This window comes from Ambystoma mexicanum, chromosome 5q (assembly GCF_040938575.1).
Source record: "Ambystoma mexicanum isolate Mex_15411 chromosome 5q, UKY_AmexF1_1, whole genome shotgun sequence".
NCBI lineage: Eukaryota > Metazoa > Chordata > Amphibia > Caudata > Ambystomatidae > Ambystoma > Ambystoma mexicanum.
This window is the reverse complement of record NC_090933.1, coordinates 265072854-265091204: the sequence shown is the minus strand read 5'-3', so window position 1 is coordinate 265091204 and position 18351 is coordinate 265072854. Positions and strand designations below refer to the sequence as shown.

At 44.8% G+C, this 18351-nt stretch overlaps 1 non-coding gene across 1 annotated transcript; it reads right to left on the bottom strand.

Annotated features, from left to right (window-relative positions):
- Positions 1 to 1509: 1509 nt before the first annotated feature.
- LOC138498945 (U1 spliceosomal RNA) lies at positions 1510 to 1673 on the bottom strand. Its single transcript, XR_011279034.1, has one exon. It is a non-coding gene; the product is annotated as a U1 spliceosomal RNA (small nuclear RNA).
- Positions 1674 to 18351: the final 16678 nt, after the last annotated feature.

Genomic DNA, 18351 nt, shown 5'->3' with positions numbered 1-18351 from the left:
GAGAAGTGGCAGAAGTGGTCTTCGGCAATGTTCCCTCTAATTTTTTTGGGCTGTGTGCGCCAAAGAATAGTTGTGTGCGGGCTGTTTTTCAGTCATGTGCGCAACTGAGTGATGCGCTGCCAGACCGGGGGTGGTCGTCAGCGCAGCGGCGGCGCAGCGCCATACCAGTGAGCAAAGCTTAGTGATCAGATTCCACAGTGTGCAAGCGAGGAATGCGAATTTGCAGCACAACAAGCTCTACTTCAAGGGACATTTGGGTGCTCTATTCTCCTCCCAAGACTTTAGCTCTTCTGAAATTGTGTCCTTTTACATCTCTAAACCAAGATCTTTCGTTTTATGATGGGTTGGTACAAGAACAGAGGGGTTCTTGTAGTGGAACACAGATTCTGCCTCACAAATTAATATTGGCACAGCATTAGCTTCTCCATTCATTAAATGTATGGAATATAAAGGAAATGCTTTCTCTTGGTTTAATGAAATAAACAGTACATGAACATGATTAATGACAAAGACGGCTTAATAGAAGGCGGGATATGAATGGACATTGCACTCTGACAGTTAAATAAAAAGCACTGAATCATGTAATCTCAGATGATTGTCACCACTCACCTCACCAATGCCATTTGTGAATGTCATGTGACTGCCAGTGTTTAAACATAAGGTCTGTTGTAACGTAACTTTTAGATCATGTGATCTCCATATGTGTAGCAGTGGAGAAGAGGTGTTCATTCTACAATACTCTGCCCATTTGAGGCCCACTGTGTATTTATTTGCAACTGGATTTAATTCTACAAGGTTTTTACTTGTCGCACCATGGAGTACTGACCTTCCACACACCAGGTTGGGTGGAGAACAATCGTGTTGCAAGCACGGGATGGCTCTATCTCTTCTACACATATGCCCAATTCAACATATTGAGGGTTCATGTGTCTGTTACATTACAACACTCCAGACAACGCCTCTACAGCCAACTTACACAACATCACCACCTGTCCACTCCCTGCCCTGGTCCCTTTCGGGATACCAATGCCCCTATGCCCTCAACAAAGACACTGTGGGGTCGGTGCTTCCGAACTACACACAGCAACAAAGGCTAGCATCATCCGGGGTCAGACTGGGCCATGTAATTGTCTCAGGCACCAAAGAAAAAGTGGCTCGCACTTGCAAATAGCTTTTCATTCCTTTTGTGATACTGTGTGAGTAGTACCCAGGGGAGCTTTTTGATAAAGTGACGTGCAAATTGTACATTTTAAAGAATATTTATTCAGCAACACTGGTCAAAACTACTAGTCACAGCAGAGTAAATTAACTCATCAAACTGGCCCACTTGGGCCAATAAGGGTCCCAGTGACTTTTTCTTTCTTTCACCAATGCATCAGGGCTGGACCCCTGAGCTGCTCGGGGCTGGCCCTCTTGACTACAGCAAAAGAAACTCTGCTGCAAGACCAGGGGCTCTGTGTGTAAACCAGCTGACTCGCACACTAAACTTTCTTTCTTTTACCAATAAATCAGGGGATATCGCGAACGCAGTCCCCCACTACTAGAAATAATGCAGTCGAGTACCCTGCATTTGGGGACATCGCAGGAGTCAGCAAATCCGATGTGCAATGGATGAGCCTCACCCGGGGAGCTCTGCCTTTCTGATCACAGATGCTCCCCTGCCAGGTAAGTATGAGTTGCGAGCAAGAGGGCAGGGGTTGGGCGGCGGGGCCTGTTCTGGAAGCCCCGCTAAGCGAGGGTGAGAAGGCCGGCACTGACCCAGACCCAGCCCTCCCAGAAGCCCTGAGCGTCTGCAGAGCTGCCTGCCCCACAGGCAGGGAGAAGCTCCGGCAGGCAGAGCCCAGCAGAAGAGGCACATTGTAGCACAGTTCATTTCTCCCATCAGGCCCTGCTCGGCCCGAGATTTGCATAAAGTCGGACCTGGCCGCCAGCCAGCAGGCACAGTCGGATAGTGAGCAGGCCTGGTGCAGTGGGCCCACTGGCCCGTCAGCCCCAGGAGGGTCCATGGCCCTCCTGAGCCGACAGGTCACCCCGCTTAAATAGAGCGTCTCGGGTGGGGTGCCCCCCATCAGGACACGGCAACGCCGTGAAGGCAAGGCCCAATCGGTGCTTGGACGGGGCCGGCGGCAGCCAGACCCCCCTCCCTCATAAATCCCCAGGAGCTGCTGTAGCCAGACCCCCCCCCCCATAAATCCCCAGGAGCTGCTGGCTGGGCCTTCTTCAGGTTGGAGGGCCTGGGCGCGAAAACAGGCAGGGTGGCTTCAAGAACTACCGGGGCACCTCATAGCATGGGGCGCACATGGATGGGGGGGAGGGTGCGGCTGGGTGACGTCCATGGGGAAACACACCATAGCGTTTTTTGCCAAACCCTTTTATAAGACGAGAGTCCTCTCCTCCTTACCTTGTAGCACAGTGGCAGGCTGACTGTTGGCTGCTGACTGTGGCCTGGGTCGTCGTCGCCTCGCCTGGTGGTCCTCCTCAGTGTGGCTGTCCTGTGTGTGGGCTTGGCACTGGGCTGGCTGGTGGTGTGACTGAGGTCCACTGGTGCACCCCAATAAATCATGCCCAGCCAGGGCCAGGGCCAGGGCCAGGGTGGGTCAGAGGCCCAATAGCATCAGTCACGTGCGTCACGCCGTGATGGACCTGGCGGCACTGAGTCTGGGTGGACACGAATTTTCATTGGCTTGTTCTTCCCCCAGGCACAAGTGGAAGTTGTTTCAACTTTGTAAAGAAGTGCAACAACAAATTTGTTGTTACTTCCTCCAAAGTTGAAGCAACTAGTGTGCAATGTCACTGGGCCCCAGCTCAGCCCTGCAGGCAGGCTGCCCCCCCAGGGTCAGGACTCGGAGGGAGGCGGCAGGTGTTACAATTGCTTTAGTGTGTGCAATTGCTTCAGCCGCCTGCCGCCTCCCTCCACAGATCAAAGTAAACGTTGAACTCGGCCGGCCCGAGCAGAGCGCGGGCCGAGCACCACACGGCACCGGCCCCCCACGGCCGCCGGTGGCCCGCCCACCATTTTGAATGATGCTGCCTGCTTGCTACACATGCATCTGCATGCATCATAAGTTATGATGCATGCATGATGCAATCATCAAAGCAAGGTAACAGCATCTAGTGTTAACTTGCTATGATGATGAATTGTGTGCAGACACTGCAGAGTGCCTCCTGGCTCCTGCCCTACCCAGCCCCAGGCGGCCCAGCCCCCAGGAGTCTGACTTGACTTCCCGGCCGCGGGATGAAAATAAATAAATAATCATTTCACCCCAGGAGTCCGACTTGACTTCCTGGCCGCGGGCTGGGGAAAAAAAAAAAAAAAAAAAAAAAAAAAAAAAAAAAAAATCACAAAATGATGAATGCAGTGCGCGGCAAAATAAGCACTATGCGCGGCTCACGATCAAAAGGTGCGCGGCCGCACAGGCGCGCACCTTACAGGGAACATTGGTCTTCGGTGGTCCATCGCAGGGCCCTGGGCCCCTTTGGACACAGTATCAAGTTCCACCAAAAACTACACAATGCGCGTCCCCTATTGTGCCCTGCCAAGCAATACCTCCAGCAACCCGCAACAATCTAATTGCAGCTTGCAGTGAGTGTTTTTATGCATCTTAATTAAGATGGCCTATTTAACTCTTTTATTAAATAATGCTCCTGGTAAAATGCAAAAATATGGGCTGTGTAGCGAGAGCACATGAACTGGCAAATGCACACTCAGTCCGGCCACAGTAAGCGCCCGCTCTAATGGGAGGCACTGCCCAAACAAAAAAAAATGGACCTAGCTTTGGAGGCCCAGCCAAGGATCACAGGATTGTTTGGGGCTGGGCTGATGGCAATGGAAGCCAGCAAAGCCCTGGAAGTTGTACTAATTCCACCAAGCAACACTATTTTTGACTCTGCAACGGGCAAACAGGGGCGAGCCCTATAGAGTACAATCATCATCTGCTGAATCTTTGTTTGGGCGTGAAGAGAAACTCGCTAGGTGGCCTGAGCAGGGATTTGAATTCTGATAACGAGGCTGATACCTCTCTTCAATCATTCGTTTCAATATCTGAAGAGAAAATATTATCCACTTTTACTTTGAACGTTCTGGCATCTACTGTGGACGCATTATTCACGCTGTGTACCAATATGGAAAATGAGCAACAGGATCTCAAGACTATACTTGCAAGAGTCGTTGACCCTATATTAGAGAGCCATACAGGCGGTCCTTGACTTGGAAAATGTCAACACTGAGTATGTAGTACCTGCAATCCCAGACCGCGCAGAATCACCTGTGAGCCTGGTCTCTACTCCAGGAGTACTCTGTAGACTCTGTTCTCCGCGCCAACTCTGTTCTCAGTGCCATTTCAGCATCTGATTCTGGCGCAGTGCAAGATCACGTCTCTGTGCATCCTGAATATGGTGAGAGTGATCATGAAGAATCAGAACCGACCGAAGAGGAAGTCATTGTTGCTTCGGAACAGAACAAGACAGAGGGGTTTTCTGCACAAAGTAAAGATCTCAAATAAACACGGTCATCGCACGCAATCTGTGAATGCACCTACGGTATGCAGGTGTAGTAATGATGATTTCATTCCAACCCCCAAAACCACCTTCTCTAGAACATTAGAAGATGGCACGAGCAGGCAAGTAAAACTGCAAGGTCTGCTAGATAAATGGCTGAATCCTGGCTTGAACAATGTGGACACAGTGACGTCCTTGCAAACTGAAAGTTGAAATCAAATTCAGGGAGAACAGCATGGAGTAACAACTACCAGAAGGGCCAACAGAAGGGCCAACAATCCAAGTGTAAGTCTGTAGGTTGCCTCGTCACATGCCATTGGGCCCCCACTCCGCAGAGTACACAGAACTCCAACCCTCATATAATCATATGGCTAGCATCCTGCAGCCTACATTGCAAGCAGAAAATGCCTTACACTTGCGTAAATGGCAAAGATTGAGGAACTGAAGCTGACCTCAGCCCGTCCTTTTTGGAATCATAGCCATCCATTACATGTATGGCACAGAGTACCATTGCTAAAAAAAATCATGTTGAGCTTCCAGAAATTGATAGCCAAACTAATTCTGCTTTAATGGAATTCACTTCCCCCGTTGCTGTAGTGTTACTCAGCTCCTGTCAAGTGAGACTGGAAGCCCTTGGGTTTCAATTTAGTGTGCCGAAAGTGCACCACCTGTATTTCTGGAGCTCTGCCTCTTGCAAAAACTCCAACTTCAAGTATTTTTGCCATCGGTGATCACAATACCGAAAGAATCAGTCTTTTGGCTTCTTTTGCCAAACCTGTGGAACCTGTTAAAAATCAGAGGGAAGTGGATCAATGGATTCCAGACTCTTTTGAAGCCAATGACTTTTGACAACCGCATACTTTGGAGAGTCACAATTGGCCCTACTGGAACAACCACGGCTATAGTTCCTTCTTGTGTAACCAGATGGGCCTTTCGCACGTTGTTGCTAGTGACAGCTTTATGTTGCAGGAGACTTGGGTCTGTGGTGATTTTTGTCCGAATGGATATACTATTTTATGCAGATCAGCTAAGCAAAAAATGAACGTGTGGGCCCACAGAGGGTTTAGCAATAGTAACAAAGCATCATTGCAGTCTTGCACTTTTTGCATGAGCCCCCTTTCCATATGTGCTAGCATCCATCCTGGTGGCCCCTTTAATGAGCACTAATAAGACTCTGGTCATTAATTTATATGATCCTCCCAGTAGCATGGTCTCAAAAAACATTCAGGAGACCATAGAATGGCTCTTATTCCATTGGTATTACCTAAATTCTCACAATATGGTGGTAATTGCGAGTGATATTAAAGCACATTGTCTCCCCAAATCAACAAGCCCTACCTGGTACTTGATTTGACAACGAAATTGCATGGTGCAATTCCTAGAAGGAACAGGGGGGACCATGGATGGGGGCAATTTCTTGATTTGCACGGTCTAATATGCTTGAACATTACGTTTCGGGAGGGCCTAACCACAGGCCCCACATGGACCAATGGCAAAGTTTCCTCCTGTATTGACTACATTAATCTTGACCATTCACAATGGCTTCGTTGCAGTGCCCTAATCATTCTCCACATTAAATTAAGTGATCATGCATTGTTAATTTGGATACAATCATTGGTTGAACCACAGAAATTTAAACAAAACTTAATGAATATCGTGGTCAGCACAGAAGCAAACCGGATCACATGGTCCAACTGTAATGTAGGAAATGTTAATTCATACTGACCACATTTAGCTTAATAACTGAGATATGTGCTCTACTAGGGAGACCTTAGCATAGCGGTTGCACTTACATATTTTAAAAAATAAGATTAAAGATTGTAACATGAGCTTGTTTGACATTGCAATTCATCAACTGAAAAAGTTATATTGCAAAGCAAGACCTACTGTTAAGAAAAACATCTGTATTGCAAATAGTGATAGAACTGCCCAACTCATCTTACTTGCGACCCGCTAAAAGAATTGGGTAGGCATCCCAGCCACTCAACCAATAGTGTTAGCTCGAAATTCGTATTTACACTCTTAATGGGAAATGATAATAAAACGTTTTGGGCCTCATATAGAAAGTTCCATGTTGGTAATGCCCCCCAGGAGTCCTATGGGACTCAATGGGAATGGGGATTTACCAAATTCTGCCTCCGGAGTTCCCGGATCACTGGAGTAGTAATGCCCCGGTAATTCCGGGTATCACGGAGGCAGAATGGTAATACGAGTCCGGCGGTAACCTGCCGGAATTTCAGGCACAGTTACCGCGCCGACTCGTAATGAGGCCCATTGTCAATAGTGCTGTTGCCCTTCCGGAAACCAGTTTGATTGTATGGAATTATATTATGATTTTGTGCCCAGTTTTTTAATTCCGTAAGTAATTTGCATGCAGACATTTTGGAAGGGCACTGAGCATCTCCAATATAAGGTTCTGAGTGGAGACCTCCTTTCTACACCGTACCAATGATGCTTTCAGTCCTAATTGTCGGGAGCAGACTAGTAACCCTGATGGCAAAAATAGCCTGCAAAGCACCACTGACCAGAGTTTAGTTATTTTTAAGCAGCGTGTTGCATAGACTGTCTGGGCCCGGAGCGTGAACATTCTTAGAGACTTGAATAGCCATTGCAACTGTGTTAAGTTGACATTTAAGATCCCCGCTGTTTGGACAATTTAAAACGAGAGTAGACACTGCTGATTCAAGGGCTACGGAGTTGGTTATTAACTTTTCCAACGCTTTTTTTTTATGTGATACATATTGTCTGTGTCCCCTGCATTGACTAACCTCCAAAAGGCCTGTGAGTCAATATTTCTCACAGATAATATCAATTGGCTTCAACTTTCTTTTTTTGTAGAGGAAGAATGGGCTCTCATCTGCTTACAATGAATTATGTTTCTTGACCTGATGGCCATAGCCATGCTGTTAGCCTGTGAGGCGTCCCAACAAATGTTACATAGGTTGTTTCTTAGTGCTCGTTTGGCATTGCCTATTAATATAGAAAAGCAACGTTTATGAGCTTTCTGAGAAAAAAACAGCATTTAGGCCATCTTGTATGGGCTCTTAGTTTTGCATGTCATGATGAAGTTGGAAACCAAGTTCACATATGCCTTGATAATTGAGACAGCAGATTACCTTTCTGATGTAGTTAGGTGTCCAGAGAACTCGTCAGTTTCCAAACAGGTAAAGTCAGCTCTGACTCTGGTCTGCCAGAAATTGCCTACTTATCGAAAGAGATGTACTGGTTTGTGTGTGGACAGCAGAACACGTCAGCAGCACATGTGCATGTGGATGAAAATGTTGGCTCCTTACTCACCTCAAGATGTTGACACACACTCTCAGCTCTGGAGGCGCCGAACATCCACCGCGAGACTAGCCGGCTTGCTGCAAAGCTACAGCATACACGTTTGAAGCACGACATGTGCCAGGGTGGAGAAACAACCAAGCAGACTCGGTTTTGATTGCTTGACTAATTGGCACCCACAGACACTTTTGTTCCAAGGAATAATTCATTGTAGCCATTGTATGCAATGTTTGAGAAGTTAACACATATGTGAGTGTGCAACAATGGAAAGAATCAGAAAGAAAGTGCCCAGAGAAAAGAAAGATAAAACAACTAGTTGTACAAGGTTGGCCTGATGAGAGAAACTTCCCACTAGCATTGCCGCGATACCTGCTACTAATCTCGAAACTGGCAGTGTTGAATGACATGTTGTTTGGAGGTTACAAGATAATGGGCCTCATTACAAGTTTGCACGTATCCTGGTGGATTAACTGCCAGGATACCAGCACATTGTCTTACTGTTTCCGGCACTCAGTCCACACAGTTCCGAGTGCCGGTGTTAATACCCATTAATGTAGTCCCATAGGACTCCATGTGGGGATTTGCCTGTATTACCGGCACTGGTCATACCGGATCTAACGGGAGGGAGCAATAGTCGGCAATGGATGTACTAGTAACCAGGGGAGTAAACAGTAGGGATCAGGTTAGTGGATGGTGGATGGGCCGACGTGTAAGGGAGTAACAAATAAGATTCAGCAGGTGTCCACAGAAATGCAGTGCTACCTAGTATCTTTTGTCATAACATTGGGCACAGCTGCTTTGTACCATTCCCAGGCCAACCGCCAAGTGGAGAGAGCAAAGACATTGTTTAAAAGCAGCCTGCAACTTGCACAGACTACCACCCATCAGCCACAGAAGGCTGCCAGACTTGGGGCAAACTAAAATACAGGTGTTTTGCCTTTTAGTGTTTGGAGTGCTTTTTCCATCCTCTTTACCAGATAACACATTAGACAAATCAATCTCAATAGGAGATTTCTTGAGCTGAGAAAGTCCATGTAGAAATAATTATAGCCTTGTTATGAAAAAAATAATCTGTGAGAAGCCCCACCTTCAGAGTAGGGGTCAGAGTGAAGAGGAATAATAAAGCCTGTAAAGCCATCTAAAAGTATAGAGCCCCCATTCAATGAATGGTGCAAGTTGGAACCAACCATGTGGTAACGGATGATGTACATCTATTATTTGTTTTTTGTTTTATTGTTTAAAGCGCTTACCGAGCTAGAGGGTGAATTCTGAGTTGAAAACAGAACCAACTTCCAGAAGGTGGGTGCAAGACAAGAGAAGGATTGTTTGCAGGTCCTATCTCTGTGGACGAGTTGTGATTTGCATCAGATGGCCAATTTGCTGATTGAGGACCATGTGCCATCAGATATATGGAACTTAGCCATCAGGTACACTTGTGTGCAACTTGTGAATGCTATGTGGATGGTACATGCAGACTTTGAACAGTATCCTGGCCTGAGTTGGAAGCCAATGCAGTTTGCATAGGATGGGGGTGATTCCGATGAATTTCAGCCAGGGCTGAACTGGCCTATAGGGAACCAAGGAGATTTGCTGGTAGGCCTCTGCATCCTGGGCTTCTTTTCAGTGGTAGCTCACATTTTCCCATAGGAAAAGGGATGGGCTTGCTGAAAATATGTAATACGGGACCACTTTGAAAATTATTTCCAGGGTTTCTTTTGGTTCCCAGTCCACCCCTGATTTCAGCATACCCATAATTAGATGTGCTGCAGCATAGTGGACTACTTTTATGGGAGCCAAGTGAGATGCTGAGAGCACTATCAGGAGGGCATTTCTCCCATCAATATTTAAGGCTACAAGCACCTGCACCACAGACTTGAAGACCTGGGTACGGGTGAAAGGTTTGATTTTACAAAGGGTGGAGATTTGTAGCCAAGCCATTTGGTCCTTCTTCCCTATGTGTTTCTGCTGGAAGGACAGGCTGCTCTCAATGATGATGCCCAGGGGTTTAGCTAAAACCGAGACCTGCGGAAAAAATCCACCAAGGTGCATACCATTGAGTCAATGTTGCACAAGGTATTGTTTAGGGCAAAAATGATGCGGACAAATTCAGTATCGGATGGGTTAAGTTTGGGGTAGGCAGTGGACAACCAGGTCTGGATGATGGCTAGGTAATAATGGATTAATCTCTGGTTGGCTTTTTATTCTTATGTATAACTGAGTTTTTTCAGAATATTGGTGGATGGCTATATCCGGACGTTTGAGGAGTGTGCACAGATGCTCCATGTAAAGGATAAAAAGGTTATGTGAGAGCATAGAGTGTTGGACACTCTGCTGTAGCCTGAGAGTCAGTTGTAATGCAACGCGTTAATTTGCATGGCCTGGTGCATGCCTGAGAGATAGGAGGTAAAACAATTCAGGACAGTACCAGCTCATCCTATCGGTAAGGAGGGAGAGGCTTAAGCAGTGGTTGATGGCGTCAAATGCAGCAGAATGGTCAACGAGAGCAAGCAGTCGGGTTTCACCACAAAATACATGCTATTGGACCAATCATGTTATCTTTATTTATCCATAGCTTTGAGGGCATCATCCACCACCTGGATGGTGCCTTTCCTTGATGCTACGCTTGGGGCAGAAGCCCAGCTGATTGTCATTTAGGTGGTGTAGTTTTCTGCAAAGTAGAAAGGCTAGCCCAATGCTTTAGTATTGACAAAGTCATGCTTACAGCAGCCTCTCCTGACCTACATTCACACCACAATGAATATTCCACCTTTCAGAAGAGGCACAGAGATTCTGCTTCTCAAGTGACTACTCAAAGTGGATACAAGACCAATTGAGGACCCATGATAATGTGAGGGCCCATCAGAGACTTTCCACAAATCTGATAATGTGATCTCTTCCTTGACTCCCAGTGAAGCCACTGCAAGATAGGCCAGCCCACAGGTAACAGGTTCGATACGGCCCATCCCCTCATCCCAGCAGAACAATAAGATTGCCCTCAAGGTACAATCACTGTAAAATGAATCTCTGCCGAAGATTCTCCTCCGAAGAGAAGGAGGTATTTGGCGTCCCGGAAAGACCCTTATTTGGATCTCCATCACCTGCAGGTTCAAATGGAGGAAGGTTCACACCGGGAACAGCACATCAAAGAGCAGACAGCATGGAGCAAAACACTTGTGGGTGCAGAGCTGAATTAAGCAGAATATTCTGCAGATCCTGTTTTCTACCTTTCAGATATTTCTGAAATTATCAAATCCAGAGATATAAAACACTGGGTCTCATATTAATGAATGCATCTGATATTAATTTAGGATACACTTCATATTTGGGTACATTGCTGAGTTTCCCTGAATAGAATTGCGTCTCTTCTGAAGAGTGAATGCAAAGAGTGAACGGGAAAACCTGAATGACTTGGTTAAGAACGTAAAAACAGAGGAACCTTCAGGTTGAGGAACTTGATGGGTCTTTTTGACCTAATGGTGCCAGATGCATTGGTATGTTCAGGAAGGATCATGGCATACTCGCATGGGTGTTCTCCAAGTCAAAGTTCAAGAACACATGCTATTTGACCAATCATGTTATCTTTACTTTTCCATAGCATTCCTGCTGTAGGGTTCAGTAGGAACCAAGACCCACACATCAGTGATGCATATGTCCATCTATTTCAACTCCGGATGCATTTGTTAGTGGTCAATGCAGTTTCGTTAATATTCTTTGATTACACAGGCACATGAAATGTCTTTAAGATGATGACATTGAAAGGTACATCTGAGACGATCTCATGGCTTCCAGAAAACGTGTGCTGCACCACATTAATTTGCAAAATTTGCAAAATGTTTTTAGAGAATTAAAAAATAGTATATGAAAGCAGGTGTTACCTGGTCCATTATTGTAGCCTCAGCTACACTGCTGCATACAAGCGTTCCAGTGATTCGTATATTAGGTTCAGTCTGATACCCCAGTGGTACCAGAATGGGTGTCTGTTAATGTTTCGTCAGTTCACCTGATATCGTATAGGAAGTCCCAGTACATTCCTTAGGAATGTGCCTTTTTAGAAAGCAGGGATTGCCAAAGTGCTTGCACTCATCAAGGTTGATACCTTTCTCGATGCAGTGCATATGCTTTGACATTTGAAAAACACATGCCCATTTTTGTGGAAATATTCCTCAGTTCGATCTTAAAAATCTATGTTATATCTTGTAGGTTTCGGACCTGCCACTATGTTGTGTCCCCTTGACACTACTCACCTATTTGGCATAGTGTGAGGCGATGGAAGAAACAGCCTCTCACAATGTATCTGACGCCACCATGGCATACAATTTGCATATCAAATGTCAAAGGAAGGCTGGTTGGACTACCAGAGGTGAGTAGTGCCAAAGGGCCACAACATAGTGGCTGTCCGAAAGCTACACAAGATATAAAATAGATGGAGGAGTAAAAGCGAGACATAATGCTTATATACATCAATTTAACACCCCGCCCCATTTAGGTACCCTTCCGAGGCATAGGAGTGGCACAAAGTTGAATTTTCATTGTCGCTTTGCTTTTCTCCTCCTGTTGGCGGAGCAACGGGTTTGACGCCTACATGAGATTTTCATGCAGGAGGAAAATCATGGATTCCTATGGCATCTGCCTTACATTTGAACCTAATTATGAGTGGGCCGATTCAATAGGAATCCATTATGAAACGCCACCTCCAAAGGGTAATTTGCATGAAGAGTTTCTTTTTTTGGGATGCGGATTATAAGAGTGCCGAGTAAAGGCAAATTCGCCTTGTTCAATTCTTCACAATTATATTCCTCCTTGTAAATGATGGGGGTCATTTAAATAAGCTGCAAATTGCAGCCAGCTGACCACTAATGTTAACACCTACACGCCGTTGGGTCCCCTGCATGCAACCTACATCATTAGCAAAGGCGAGTGTAATTGTGAAGAGTAAAACCTCAGGAATATAGCCTTTATTCCACACTTGCAAATTACGTTTTGCAGGCAGCATTTATTAAAGGCAGGAGAAAATGCGAGGGAGATTCCATAGGAATCCATTCGTTTTACACATGCATGAAAAGATCCCGCTGGTGTAAAGCCCGGTGCTCTTTCAGGTGGGGGGGGGGGGGGAGAAGGCAAGCAAAGCAAACTCCGCTTTGGGCCCCTCCTTCACCTTGGAAGAGTACACAAATGAGAGAGCGTTAAATGGAGGAGAACCATAGTAATGTGTTGGTTTTACACCTCCATTTAATGTACCACCCCATAGAAAATATTGCTTGCAGGTCACACAGCAGCATGCAATTGCTAATGCTGACGTTCCCCTGCATGTACTTTGCATTCAAATTAAAATGACCCCTTGAGTCATATTTCGGAGCATCTGTGTTGATGTTCATACATATGCTATCTTATGCCCTGAAGCGGAACTTGGACTAATGCAGTGGATACTGATCCCATTGAAGTGACATCTTATTCTGCTAAGCTGCACACATGAAAGTCATCATCATCATCATGGGGAATATGTGTTGCGTGTCGCGTATCTGAACTTTGGACAATGCTTGCTTGTACACATGGCATCATTAGGAACACGTGCTGTGTGGTTGCACAGGAATCCATCCATCACTGGGCACGGTGTCTGCACCTGTAGGTGACACCCCACAGAGGACACCGCTGCAACATACATCATTGTGACAATTGCACAATATACACCATGGGCAGTACAGTAACAAGGTCCTTGTGTGTGCCCCTGTACGAGCATTTCCACAAAGTGTAAACATGCTTATGATGCTTCTTCCTGTCATGTTATAGAAGTAAGGAATTCTAGCATTCAAAAGCCGGCCCTCTGAGACATTTGCGCAAAAAAGCGTGTGTGTGTTGGTCTCTTGAAGTCCCCTGGACCTGTTATCATGTATATGAACAGAGCATCCGCTGGACTGATGTAATATTTGCTTCTGTGTAGCATGCTTTTTTGGATCACTTTCTTGCAGGTGGAATCTAGTGTTCAGCGGCTCATTTGAAGGAAGAATCGGCCCACTCATCTGGTGCGTCTCTCACAGTAAGCCGCACCCGTCCACTCCCTCATTCATTTTTATTGTGCACACACTTGCATGCAGGCTTCATTCCCATATTTCAGGAACAATTACCAGGCAGTTGTACAGTTACTTGCTTGCAGGAAATCCCAGAACAACGCACCACATCAGTTTCTGTGAGGCCCAAATGCAGCCTCAGCCAGTTCCTGACTAATCACGACTGCAGGTAAAAGCTCAACTCAACTGACGCTTGACCATTGTAATACATAAATCATTGACCGACCCTCCCACCTCCTTCTACAACACCGGCTCCGGGAACAGAAAGGTGTTCAGCATGTGACAAGCTGACAACCAGCAGCTTAGTAACATTAAAGCAAAGCTGACAGGCCTTTTCATTCACAACATCACATGATGTTCAGTGTGGTAGTGTGGCTGCAGGGTGATAGTATTGGCAAAGTCAACGGTTTTGGCTTTTGTACGTATTCGTTGAATTTTACATTTATTGGTATGAGTTTTTGTTGCACCCATGAAGAAGAGAGTAACTCGGAGAAGATGCAAGTATTAGGACAGGTCATTAAGTGTTATTATGTGAACTGCTAGCCTCTTTTTCCTGGTTACATACACTTTAAATTACACAGCTTAGTTTAATCACATTACAATTAAGCATGACATCATTAAAAATGTCGAAACATACTTTCATCCCTTAATGACTTTATTATCATTATTATTATTATTATTAGAGAAGTAAACATTGTGCAACAGAATGCTGTATCTCCTAACACTGACTTTATTACAGAGCCAAAAAAGAAGGCCTCATCTCTCCAAAAATGGGATACGTTCACATATGATTTATAAGACAATCTGTAGGAGGGTATTGAGGCGTACAGTAAGGTAGGTAATTTCAACTTCTTTATTGCTTTGTACACACACCAGCAACCTCTTCAACTGACTCCCCATAGTCCCTGCCGCATCCCAACGTTTTCCCTCTGAACGCCTGCTACACATTGCATATTAGAACTATCAATATTCCAGCAGACTAACATCAAACACACAACACAGCCCCTCATCCATTCATATCCCCAAATAAATCACCGGAAACTAACGAAAATCTCCCTATATTTATTTACACACAAACTCCTGCAACAAAAATTTGAGAGGCCTCTCGTCTTTCACTCCTTGTTTGCCGGCTACCATTTTGATGTTGATCTCCACTCTTGTGGGTCCGGCACCTTGATATCCATCGTCACCCTTGATGATGACTGTTTGCTCCCAGGTGATGCATGTTCTTTTCCATTATGACTTTGACCTAGAGTTGTACCCACCTCCATAGGGCACTTGACCAGTAGGCTCATTGACCCCACTTGCCCACCTCCCACATTGATTACTCCTTTCCTTTAGAACTGATTTTTTTGGAACCTATACATGTCTCACCATGACATTTGGCGATGATCCTGAGATTGTTTATGAACAGCCACTCACCAACCTCCCATGGCTGAGGGATGACTCTATGTTGGACATCAAACATGTCTTGGTTAGCCAACAGCGCTTTTGGTGATCACCCACTATGGAATTTGCTAACCCTATCCAACTGGGACAAAATTAAGCCCATGGTTCTCCTCCCTTTGCAGAAGCAAACAATGATACTCCAGGCACTGAATGAGGTGTGGTACAATATGCCCACATCATATTTCAAACATTCTCCCTCCACGGTGACCTAGTTTTGAGTACTAATTGAACACTGCCTTAAATCAGGTGAATTTTGCTCTCCACAAACCCACTAGCCCTTGGATCATAGAGAGCTGCCCTAGTATTTATGATCACCACCTTTACCAAAAACCTCCTAATAACATCCTAGGTGGATTGTACTACAGTATCTGTCACAATTTCATGTGGCAACCCTTCCTGGAAGAAAACCTCTTCTAAGGAAGACATCATTTTGGCTGTAGAGGCCTCTGTCAGAGGGCTCCATTACAGCCATTAGAAATGATAATCTACAAGCAAAATAATGAACACAGCAACCCATTCCAAACCGTCCACCGGTCCAAGTACATGGACCTCCGCCTTGATCCAGGGCTCACATGGCACCATAATGGGGAGTATCAGAGTCTCTCTGGTACACTTGGGTTTATCACTGGCTGCACACTCAGGACTTTACCACCCTATTCCTATCACATATATGTCTGGCCACCAGAATGTCTCCCTCAGCATCCTTTAAAGGAAAATAAACGAGTCAATGTATTCTGATCGGACCATGAAGCTATTGCCAAAAAGAAAAAACGTAAAATGGAGGATATCCCAATACACTGTCAAAGCCTTCCTCTTGATCACAGAGTAATTGGTTTCTGCCCCTTGAGGGAGACAGCAACAAATGTTATAATAAACGAGTCCTTTACCTCTGCGATGTGTGTTAATGTTGCTCCTAGATCCAACCTGCTGGCAACTTTAGTGAGCATAGTACGCTGTCCTGCACAGATGTTTCCCAGCTTGGAGGCACCTGCTATATCAGATTTGATACATTTGAAAATGTCTTCACATTTCTCTGACCATATGAAATGTACCCCCTTTTAGAGTAGTTCTCTGAGGGCAGTGAGTTTGATAGCAAAATTATTTACAAATGTCTGATGATATTCTGCAAATCCAAAGAAAGACCACAGCCATTGCTTACCATTGGGAGAAGTATCAAATTGATAGCCTTCACTGGATTGTCCTACTGTTTACCCCTCTTACTGGTAGTTTATGAACTAAAAAATCAACCTAAGATACACTCAATTCACATTTACCCTTTTGTATTGAAAGGCCTGCCACTTTCAGCTTATTCAGTACCTGATAAAGCACATCAAAATGTTCTTCAACAGTTTTCCCATATATCAGCATGTTGCCCTGAAAAAACAACTGTGCCCAGAACACAGTCCAGGACTTTCAACATAGTGCTTTGAAAAGCAGAAACCAGTGTAGCCTGCCCTAATGACATACAGCAAAATGTGAAGGCTCCCAACTGTGTAACAAATGAGGTAATAATGTGGCTTTGCTCTAAGAGTCTGACTTGATGGTACACTGATAAAAGGTATATTACACTAAAATACTAGACTAGCCATACCTAAAGTTGCTAACCTCTCTGTAATGTTTTGTAATTGATGTCTGTCCACCCAAATGCTAATTTTAAGATCACTCAGATCAATGCAGACTTAGTTTTCCACTCAGCTGGCCACCAGTACCGCTGATGCTAGCCACTCCAAACCTTGTATTTCTTTGATTACTCCTCATAGCAACATGATGTCTAATTCTTGCTTCAAACCATCTTTGATGCTGTATGGAACCTCAACTTTATGAACCACCATAGTGGCTACTTCCATAAGTCTAATGTGGCGCATAAGTTATTTTATCTCTCTCAGCTATCGCGGTTTATTAAACGGTCACATGCAAGTCAGGGATCTCCTTCCCCTTCAATGAATGAGGCGCATAATAAAAATGCTGTTCTTTCTTCATTTTGGTCCTTTTTTCCAACCCATCACGCACACAACCCCATTAGAGACCCAGTGCCACAATGGACTAGGAACCAGGTAGGTGTGTATTAATAAGATATTTATTAATGTATTTATTAAAGTCAAATTAGAACAAACAGATAACATCAGCCACAAAATTGTGGCAACACAAAGACAAAATACCCTTTTTGGTTAAGTACCACCACAGAGATGACACTAGAATATGCAGTTAAAATAGCAACCTTTACATCACCCCTTCCCCCCACTACCAGCAAAGAACAGTTCAAAGTGCACAATGAAAATGACTGCAAACGGGGTTATACTTTGGTCCCAGCAACCCTCACCCTCTAAACATCCACTAGATTTGACTCTTTTGAATGGAAGGCAGTGACAGGGAGTGGGAACACAATGGAAAATCGGATTTGGGATATGATTAACAGAAACAACATGACAGGAAGAAAGGTAAGGGGGAAATGTGTTTTCCTGTGCCTGATAATAACACTCCGGGCTTTAGGATTATGGTCAGAACAGAATGGGAAAATTGGTTTTAATTATTTAGCACCACTGCTATGGTGAAGAATGGAAAGAAATGGGGATTTTGCTTTTCTGTACCGAACAAGAACAAATAGGGCTTTAGGATTATGGTCAGAACAGAATAGGATAATTGATTTTGGGATGTTTCGCACAATTGCAATGTGAGAAAGAACATGCAAATGGGAATTCGTGTTTAGCTCACAATGAGAACACCGGGACAATTTCGTGTTGCACCTTACAGTGGGAGCAAAGGGACACTTTTGTTTTGCAAGGAACCAATTTTGTTTTTCTCCTCACAATGGGAACACACATGGAAACAATTTTGTTTTGCACCTTACAATGGGAACAAAGGGACAATTTCGTTTTGCACAGCACAATGGGAACACCCATGGAAACATGACTTTTTGAAATTAATTATTTTGCCAACTCTTTCTGACTATACTGGCTCACAACACAATGGGAAAAGAATGTTGGTTTTGAATGCCACCAATACAGAACCCATGAATTCAATGGGGGAATTAATTGATTTACTTTGATCAATTTAC